Source organism: Camellia sinensis, chromosome 7 (assembly GCF_055761805.1).
Source record: "Camellia sinensis isolate YWXY chromosome 7, ASM5576180v1, whole genome shotgun sequence".
Lineage (NCBI taxonomy): Eukaryota > Viridiplantae > Streptophyta > Magnoliopsida > Ericales > Theaceae > Camellia > Camellia sinensis.
The window spans coordinates 135541303-135552061 of record NC_138967.1 but is presented as its reverse complement, the minus strand read 5'-3'; the positions used below and the strand labels follow the sequence as shown (position 1 = coordinate 135552061).

General features: G+C 36.1%; 1 long non-coding RNA gene across 1 annotated transcript; it reads left to right on the top strand.

The window, feature by feature from the left end:
* The first annotated feature begins 258 nt into the window (after positions 1-258).
* Positions 259-1735, top strand: LOC145795328 (uncharacterized). The gene is made up of 2 exons (XR_014336118.1): positions 259-726; positions 1376-1735. It is a non-coding gene; the product is annotated as an uncharacterized LOC145795328 (long non-coding RNA).
* Positions 1736-10759: the final 9024 nt, after the last annotated feature.

Genomic DNA, 10759 nt, shown 5'->3' with positions numbered 1-10759 from the left:
GTTGATCCCCAATCAAATGATCAATTCAAGGTCTATGGCCCTGTCACACACACTCACTCACTCACTCACTCATCTCTCTCTCTCTCTCTCTCTCTCTCTCTCTCTCTCTCTCTGTATATATATGTATATCTCCAAACCCTAACCCTTTCTCTCTTTCTTTCGTCATCTCTCTCTCTCTCTCTCTGTATATATATGTATATCTCCAAACCCTAACCCTTTCTCTCTTTCTTTCGTCATCTCCACCACCACCGTCCCAACATCACCCTTCTTCGCCTAACACTACCGTCCTACCGTCACGATAATCTATACATACATATCATAGATCCACACTAGTGGAGCAGCGATGATGGTGTCGACTTGGCCAGAGATCATCAGATATGTTGTTTCACCGCCGCCGCAGATCTAGATCCATCACCACCACTGACCTCTCCGCCACCATATTTCCCTCCTCCTCCACTGTCGCTGCCGCCTTCAACCTCCCGCAGATCTTAGCTCCTAGGTCCTGGACATGAGCCTCTTCCTCGACTCCTCGTCGCCGTCGCCGTCGCCGTCTCTGAGTTGATGATGCAGCTGCTACTCAAATCCACCAACCGGTGCAAATTCATCGAGGACGAAGTCCATGTGGTGTGTTGAAATCAAACGACATACATCATGAAGAGAAGAAGAACGGGCATTTGCTTTGACGGCGAGGAATGGCATCAGGGAGATATACAAACAAAAAATGAGGTACTGATTCTGGCATCCTCCATTCTACCGTCACCTCCTTTGTGCCACTGTCGATCAACATGGCCAAAGCAGATTGCCCAAAACTAGATCTCCCAGATCAACATGGCCGAAGCAGATCTACTTATATGGTAAAGAAATACAAGTGAAGAAGAAAAGTGAGAAGAAGAGCATATAGAGTCCATGGAAGGAGCTTCTTTTTGAGAGAGTGAGGCTGGTGTTTGAATGGATTGGTTGTTGTCAAACCTATCTCTTAGATCCTTTCTCTTTTTTTACTCAACTTTTTTGCTCCCCTCTCTTTTATCTTTTTGTCTTTGCTCAGCTAAGAGAATTTCAGGAATTTTGAGCTTGTGAAACTTTGGATTGAGGTTCATAAGAATTGAGAGATTGTCTTAGGTTTTGGCACTAAGAGAGGCAGAGAAGAAATGGATTGGTGGTTGATTTATATTCATCAAAGTTGAAATCTTTGCTTATTGATTTAATGGCTAACATTTTGCTTGATTGTGATATTTCTTTGCTATTAAAACTGATTCCTTTTGGCCTAATAGATATGATATTTTTTATTTTAATGATCTTTTTGCTTCAACTTATTTCTTGAAATTATGGAACTTTTCCATTTAATTGTTTTGTTGTTTGGCTTTTCTCATAACAGATCTAAATGCTGAGGTGATTGCACTATCTCCCAAGGCCCTAATGGCAACAAAATGGTTCATTTGTGAGGTATGCAACAAAGGTTTCCAAAAAGAACAAAACCTATAGCTCCACAGAAGAGGACACAACCTGTCTTGGAAGCTAAAGGAGAAGAATACAAAAGATGACTACTGGATCTGTTGCTTTCTTTGTTGAAGATGAAGATTGTTAATGTGGTTGAATATGAAGATTGAACAGATTTGTTCAAAAAGGCTCAGATCTATTCAAGAAAATGAATAGATAGGTTTGGTAAATTTTAATAGATTATGGAATAACTTGTAAGTTTTGTTGTTATTGTTGAATAGATCTGTAACTTTAAATAGATAGCGAATTTTTTGTTTTTATTTTTATTTTTTTTGGTTAATGAACAAATAGTGGCTCCAAACAGATAAAAAAATAAAAATTTTAACAAATAAAAATATAGGATCAAAATTTGAACGATAGATTAAAACTAAGGGAAAAAAATTGAACTAATAAGTCAAAAAAAATTGAATAGATAAATATAAATTTGAACTGATATTTGAACAAATAGACAAAAAAAATTGAATAGATAGATAAAAATTTGAACAGATAAATAAATTTGAATAGATAGATATAAATTTGAATTAGATAGTTAACGAAAAGTTAACAGATAAATTAAGGGGTAAAATTGAAAATAAATTGTCTTTCCAAAACAATGGCAAGATTTCTCACCCAACTATTTCACAAAGGGTGGACCACTCATCAAAAAAGAAATATCAACTGCACCTAATGTATTATATGCTCCTTCGATTAGATTATAAATTTGGATAGAGGCTGGAAAGGAAAAAAAAAGGAAAGAAAAAGAAAAAGAAAAAGATGAGAAATGGATTAAAAAATTTAATTGGTATTTCATTCATATTTAGTTCATATTTTTCTTTTCCTTTCCAAATCTACAATCTAAAAATATCTAATTTTTTTTAAAAATTATTTGATAAATTTGACCTATTGCATACTTGTTTTTTACCCTTAATAGGAAATGGTATATAATTATCTTGTCATAAAAATATAAATAAAGTGTTAATTTGTTTTCTTATTATTCTAACTGTGCACGTATGGCTTAAATCTGCAATTATAATTTACAGATATATAACGTAATTGAAAATAGAAAAAAAAGAAAAAAAAAAGGTGGTTATCAAAGGAAGCACACTTTTTTTTTTTTTTTTTTTCTTTTTGAGTAATGTTACGTATCATGAAAAAAATCATGAAAGATTCTCCATCGTTAAATTACACATATAAGAAAACACCATACACTAATCAATGGATGAAAAATTATCATGAAGCATTTCATGATATTTTTTTCATGATGCTAGTATTATTATTTATTTATTTTTAAGATTGATGAGGAGTAAAACAAAAACAACATACTGAACAAACACATCACCCTAGCAAAACAGGGGCCTCAGACGGCACTAGATGTTCCAACGAATGTGGAACCTCCTCCATCCAAACAACATGGTTCTCAAGCCCCACCACTATTCTAGCAAGACAATGCGCCACTGAATTATATAGACGCTTGACATGGTGCACTAGCATTCCATCGAAATGTTGTAGACACAATACTCAATGACAGAGACCCAGATCTCAGGCTAAAACCACTGCATCATACATAGCAAGGGCTTCCAAGCTATCAACATCAACCATGCTGATAATCTTTTTTGATATAGCAGCAATGACAGCCCCACTCCAATCCCGAACAACTACCCCAATACCATCTTGCACTTTAAACATAGCACCACCATCAACATTGATTTTGTAAGTGTCCATAGGAGGATGACACCATTGCACCGGAGATGAAGGAATTGCGGTACCGAGACAAGAACTTGCGCAGAGGTGAACTCATGGAGACATTCTATAGCAGAGGATGCAATGTCCGTGCATGAATTGCGAGATCCATGGAACAGAAGAGAGATCTGATTATTCCAAAGAGACCAAAATGTGACCAAGAAGAGAGCCAAACCATCCTCATCCCAATCCTTACTTTTGTCCACAATCCAATTCCAAAAATTAGAGACGCAACAAGCATCCATCAGCACATCCAAATTAATAAATTCCCAAATCTCACTAGCAATGGAGCAGTGAAGGAAACAATGACAAATAGACTCCACTGTGGACCCGCAGAGGACACAACAATCATCTTCAAGCCCTATACATTTTCTAAGTTGAGCACAAACTAGGAGAATGTTAAGGCACAATTTCCAGCCAAAAATTCTAATTTTATTAGGAATTTTGGCATGCCACAAATGACGCCAAAAGCCTTGGCCTTAGCATTGCCATCAGATGATAAGCCTTGGCCTCTACACGCCATTTCGAGATGATAAGTCGAGCGAACCAAGAACAAGCCATTCATGGTAAAATGCCAGATTAACCCATCAACATCAGGCCTCAGAGGGAGAGGGATAGTTAAAATAGTTTGCCATTCAGATTCCAGGAAATAATTTTGAATCATATTTGAATTCTACCAGCCAAAATTTTCATCAATAAGCTCTGCCACCACCGCATCAGCCTGCAAAATTGGGGGGCAGAAGATTTTAAAACAAGATGGCCGAAGCACCCACTTATCCGTCAAAATACAAATTTGGCGGCCATTACCAATCCTCCACCGCAAACCTACTTCAAGAAGTGGTCGGGCTTTCCAAATATTACGCCAAGTATAGGACAGATTATTACCCAATTTAGCATCAAGCACCGACCCGTAAGGAAAATATTTTGCTTTAGGACTTCCTAGCCAGTGTTTGATTCCCTCAGCTGTGGGTGGCCGTGAGACCTACTCCTTTTGGAATGAATCCCTCGCTCTGTTGATCGACCTGCTACTGAATGAGTGCCCTCTAATCCAAGAGCCTATATTCCCGACATGGCTGGTCCAAGCAACGTGTTGGGGAAATGAAGATTCTGAAACCCATTTTTAGCAAGTGTCGCTCGGTTAAACGCTGAAAGATTCTGAAACCCCAAGTCACCATCCCATTTAGACTGACACAATGTACTCCATTTTTTCCCAATGGATTTTTCGCTTTTCCTCTAACTGGCCCCACTAAAAATGCCTGATGAGAGAGTCAATATCCTAACACAAACCACTCGAAAGCTCAAAACGCGACATAATGTGAGTCGGGATTGCTTGAGCAACCGCTTTAATTAGCACCTCACGCCCAGCCACCAATAACAACTTTTCCGTCCATCCATTAACACATTTCCAAACCCATTCCCAAATATCAGCAAAAGCCTTCTTCTTAGAACGCTCTATACAGGAAGGCAAACCCAAATAGTTCCCATTATTCACCACTCGATCGACACCCAATAAAGAACTCAGACATAGTTACTCCGGGTCACCAACATTCCGACTAAAGCAAATACCCGACTTATGAAAATTGACTTGTTGTCTAGAAGCAACCTCATAACGGTGGAGAATAGAACTAATAGTTTGAATACACTGATCTGAAGCATTAGCAAAGATCAAGCAATCATTGGCGATAGAGATGTGCGAAATACATGGACCACCACGACAAATGCAAAGACCATTAAGGAGATGGTCCCGCTCAGCTTGTTGAATCAATGTAGATAGACCCTCAAAAAAAAAAAAAAGAGGAGGATATGGGAATATGGGATCGCCTTGTTGAATACCACGGATGAGCCGAAAAACACGTGATGGGACACCATTAATCAATACTGAATAAGAGACCAACGAAACACAAAACATGACCAGATCTTGGTAGCGTTGTGGAAATCCCATTCGAGACATTACGGCTTCGTTTGGTAAGAGTTTTGAATTATTGTTCCGCCCATTGATTTGAGTGTGCTGTTTGTTTGGAGCTTCCAAATTATAATTCTACACTTATTTCTCAAAACTCAATTCAAAACATAATCATTACTTTTCAAAACTCATAACCAAACACATAATTCAAAACTTTTTTCAAAACTCAATTCAAACCAATATTTTAATTTTTTAAATATTTTAAATATTTAAATATTTTAAAAATATTTTAATTTTGTTAAGATTTTAATATTTAAATATGTTATGATTTTTTAATTTTTTAATTTTTTGAATATTTTAATTTCAAAATATTACGATTTTAATTTTTTAAAATTTAAAATATTTTATAAAAATAAATTCAAACTATATTTTATAAAAATATCTTTAAATATTTTAATTTTGTTGTTATGTATTTGGTTACGATTTGAGTGTAGAGTTGTGAAATTAGTTTGGAGTTTCGAGTTATGTGTTTGGTTATGAGTTTTAAAAATAATTTCTTAATTGAGTTTTGTCTTATGTGTTTGGTTACGATTTGAGTATAGAGTTGTTTTTAAATTTAAAATATTAACATTTTAAATTATTTAAATTTTTTGAATATTTAAATTATTTAAATTTTTACGATTTAAATTTTTTGAATATTTATTTTAATTTTTTACTTATTAAATTTTTTAGATTATTTAAATTATTTAAATATTTATGATTTAAATTTTTTGAATATCTATTTTGAAAAAAATTATTTCCTTTGTAGTATTTTCAATTAAAAAATTGATTAATATTATTTTCTGTTAATAATAATTTTTTTAATTGAATTTTAAAAAGAGTTTGGTCATGAGCGTTGATCAGAATTTTTAATAGTGTGAAAGTAGTGTGTTTTGTTACGAGTTATAACAATTTGAATTAAGTTTTGAAAACTCTTTCCAAAACTCATAACCAAACAAATTTTCTTATTTTACATGTCATGTCAAATCAAACTTTCAAAACTCAATTCCACACTCAATTCAAAACTCAATTCAACACTCTATTCAAAAACCATAACCAAACAAATTTTCTACACTTAAATCATAATTCCACAACTCACAAACTCAAAATACAACTCATACTCTCAAATCATATTTACAAAACTGTACCAAACGCAACCTACAGCTTTCAAAAATACCCACTCCACCTGGTAGTAGGCCTTTCTCATATCAAACTTCAAAGCAAATTCCGCCAACGCACCCTTGTGTTGATTTTTGAAGTAATGAAAAAGTTCAATGGCCATCGACACATTGTCACTAATCAAACGCCCTTGAATAAACACACTTTGATTAGGTGAGATGATATCATTCAGAATGACCTTAAGCATATTAGCAAGCACCTTAGACACAATTTTATAGATGGCATTACATAGGCTAATAAGTCAAAAATCAGCAGCAGAGCTCAGATTGCCCATTTTTGGAACAAAGACAATAAAAGTGTTATTGATCAAACCAAGGTCCGGAAAACCATTCAAAACACCCAACATCGAAGAAGACACATTGTGTTCAACTATACCCCAAATGTTTTGACAAAAATAGACCAGGCTTACTATCAAGCGCAGGCGGCTTAGTAGGATGCATCTGAAAAAGAGCACGGTACATCTCTGCTTCAGTTAGGGGTGTAAATTGGGCCCGGGCCCGGGCCCGAGCTCAGGCTGGCCCATGTTGGGCCACTCGAGCTCCAAAAAAAATTCGGGCTGGGCCAGCTCATAGGCAGGAAAATTAGGCCCATGCCCAGGAGGCATTCAGGCCTTGGGTGGGCCGGCAAGCCTGGGCTTGGGCTAGGGCTTGGCCTGGGCCTGAACATTTTTCTTTTATTTTTTACTATTTGTTCTACAAAAATTTTATTATTTTCCACTAAAAATAACATTGGGCCTTGAGCGAGCCGATGGACGAGCTCCATGGGCTGGGCCGGGCCGGGCTTCAAAATGATAGCCCAAGCCTAGGCCCAAAGTCCCAGGCTAGGATCGGGCCCAGGGCTAACTGAGTCGGGCTTAGCTTGGGCTATGGGCGGGTTTCAGGCCGCCCACGACCACAAGCCATTTTTACACCCCTGGCTTCAGTGAATTGTTTGTCCAGATTTTGTTTCATACCTGCATCCAAACACAACGGAATAGTCGCAGCAACCCCATCTACTTTCAACGATTGATCGGACGTAAGTAGATCATCAAAATACCCAACAACCACGTCCTCCACAGCCTCGTGCGATGTACACCAATTACCCAATCCATCACGCAGCCGTTTAACAGATTTCTTCTTTTGCCTTTGCAAAGATTTAGCATAAAAAAAGAAACACACTTGACATAAAGGGAAGTAAAGGTTTCAAAATACCAAATCAAACTTTATATATAAGACTATTTTAGGAATTAATTTTGTTAACAATTTTTTAATTTTGTACAAGAAAATGGAGAAAATTTGATTTTTTATATTAATTTTTAACTTTTTAGTAATAATAAATAGGGTAAAATACAAATACACTCCATGAGATTTGTTTAAAATACAAATTGTACACTGTGGTTTTGGAAATTACAAATATCCCTTTATTAAAAAAATTTGTTTAACAAAATTAATAGAAAAAATGGTGCTCAGGCCATTGATCTATTTTATAGACTTTTAAGGGCATAGATCCAAGGGCCTTTTTGTTTAGGTCCACAAGTACAAACGCATAATTTGCTTGGTCCATAAGGACATTATTATTTGTACAAATTCTTCCTTCTTCACAATCTCACTGCTTTGGGGTGTTTTAGGAAAATGGTTAAAAGCAGGACTTTTTGGCTTTTTAGCTTTTTTATGTGAGAGATGACATGACCCAAAATGGGTTAAAAGCTAGCTTTTGACTTTTAACCCATGTTCCCAAAATTTTTGTTAGTTCTGCCCCTCCAACGGACCTCTCGAAGCTCTCTTTCTATTCATAAACCCTTACACTCCTCTCTTCTATCTTCTCAACTCCTCATTTCCCCAAACCCTTCTCCCTCATCTATCTTTCTCTCTAAATTTTACGAGGGTGTTTCCAAATTGAATCTATCTATCTCAGATGAATAATCTTTCTCTCTCTCTCTCTCACACACACACACACTCTCTCTCTCTCTCTCTCTCTCTCTCTCTCACATCTCCTTCATTTATTTTCCACCTACAAACAAAGCCAACAATATGCTCGCCTGCTTGAACGTGTTAGACCCCAAGTGAGCCGGATCGAACCCCGTCGAACTCATCTGATCCCTCCCTTGACTTTTCTATACATCTTCATCACATTCTCGTTCTGAAATGAAAGAAACCCAGCAAGAAAAACATACAAGATCATGTGTATAAGGTAACCTCATTTATTTCTGTATGTTCCTACATTTGAATGTGCATCTGTAAATTTGTTTATAAAAATATATTGTAAGAGGGATTTCTGTAGATATATATATAGGAAAAATTGGGTGATAAGAGAGAGATTGCAGTGAAGAAGCCTAAGTAGGCCTCAGATCATGGAAATGAGACGTTCCTGAACAAGGCAATGTACTTGGGAGCCATCTTCATATCTTAATCATCACTCCATGACATTGCATTACATTGCATAATCATGAATTTTCAAACAACCGACTTCGTGAAGCGTGTAAGTCTAACTTGCAAATTGCATTTTGAGCATATCATTTGCATTTTGCCCCTAAACTACGTTGGTTTGATTCCTTGCAAAAGGATACGTAGGCAATCCTCGGATTCAACCAACTTGTGTTTGCATCTTGTTTGTTTGCCCAAGTCTTACGGCCTTGTCAAAAAGGTCGTCTTCGGGTTTTGACATTCACTCACGTCAAGAAATGACTTTGAGTTTTGCCAAAGAGAGGCAATTGTAGGCATCCTATTTTGACCGGCCCTAAGACTTTGGTGCTTTTTTTTGAACACCTAATGATGAAAATTGGAATATGCTATATTACGAATTTCTAAGCAGAAAAGTCAAATTTAAGCTTTAATCCCAACCTTCAACCGTTTTGACCAAATTATTTTGTATTGTGTTTATACATATTTTTGGTATTTTTATTTAAAAATAATAATAATAATAATAATAATAATAATTGTAAAGAAAAAAAAGAAGTGCGCAGCATAGGCGCACCTAATTCAATCATGCATATATATATTATTATTATATGAATAAAGAAAGGGACAAAGTGTACGACTGAGGCGCACTTGAATTAATCATACATACCTAATATATATAAATATGTTTCTTTGATGATGGGTGTCGGCCATTTTGTTTATCTTTTATTTTTTGCTTTTACTTTATATGGCTATAAATAGTGTAAGACTTCAGAAGAAAAGAAAGAGGCTCAGAAGAGGAATAAAACGAGAGATGAGGAGAGAATTGTTTAAAAACAGAGAGAGTTTGTTTCATCAAAATTATTTTCTTCCAATATCTTTCACATACCACCTTCACTGTCATATCATCTTTTAAAGCTAAATTTAAAATTTCTTGCTGAGATTCCAAAGCATACCCCATAACTGAAACGACAGGCCACCTCCGCGGTCTGATTCGAAGTTTCTTTGCATAACCAATTTGATGGCCGGCGAGGAATAATCTCTTTCGGAAACTCTGCCAAGGCCAAGGCAGAGTCTTCAAGAGCTTTGAAGGAGTAAAGATGAAGCGAGGCAACTGATGGTAAAGTCGGGCAACGAAACGGTGTGCAAATGAAGCCGGTTGTAATCTTTGCCGCCGGGCTACTGTTGGAAAACTGAGAAAATGTTACTCTCTCTCTCTCCCTCTCTTTCTTTCTTTCTTTCTTTCTTTTTTTTTGTCTCTGTAATTGGGGATTTCATCCCCTGACTTCAATAAAATGAGTTTTGTTTTTGCACATCAATGGCATGACTGGCACATCACTTTGAGCTTAAAAATAATTTGTTTGATTGAATTTGAGAATGATTGAATTTTAAACTCTGAATTGGACATTGATTCCATACTGACCAGAATCAAAGAATGACTCAACAAAAGAAAAACAAAGCAAAATGATCCAAACACACTTATATACACTGACTGGTATGAAAGGAACTAAAAAACGTGACTCTGAAACATAACCATTTAGCCTACGCGATTCTACAGTTTGTCATTATGGGTTGAAATCGATATTGGTGGGGCGGCCAAAAAGTTGGCTGACGAACTGATGAATTGGCCAAAAAGTTATCGTGACAGCTGAAAGATGAAGCAACATGCCTGGAATCGAACCCCGCTGGATGAATAGTAACTTCCGGCGGTGAATAGTTGACTCAAGCGGGGAGAAGACAGAAACTCTGACTCGATTATGCCCCTAGTTCATTGTCTTGACTTTTTCTCTTTATTTTTTGTAAAATTTTTTTTTATCAACATGAGAGTTAGATTAGCACACTTGTTCCATTTTCTATCTTGAAATCATATGAGCCAAATTATGAGTATTGAAAATTTTCTCTTTTTGGTCCAAAGAATGGTTTGAGTTTTGCAAAAATGGAATAATTTTTGAGAAAATTAGTGAACTTCATTAAAAGTCCTCAAAATCTATTTTCGCAAATGACCGTTACTCGATCAACATGCAATCAACCCTTGAGATGTACAACA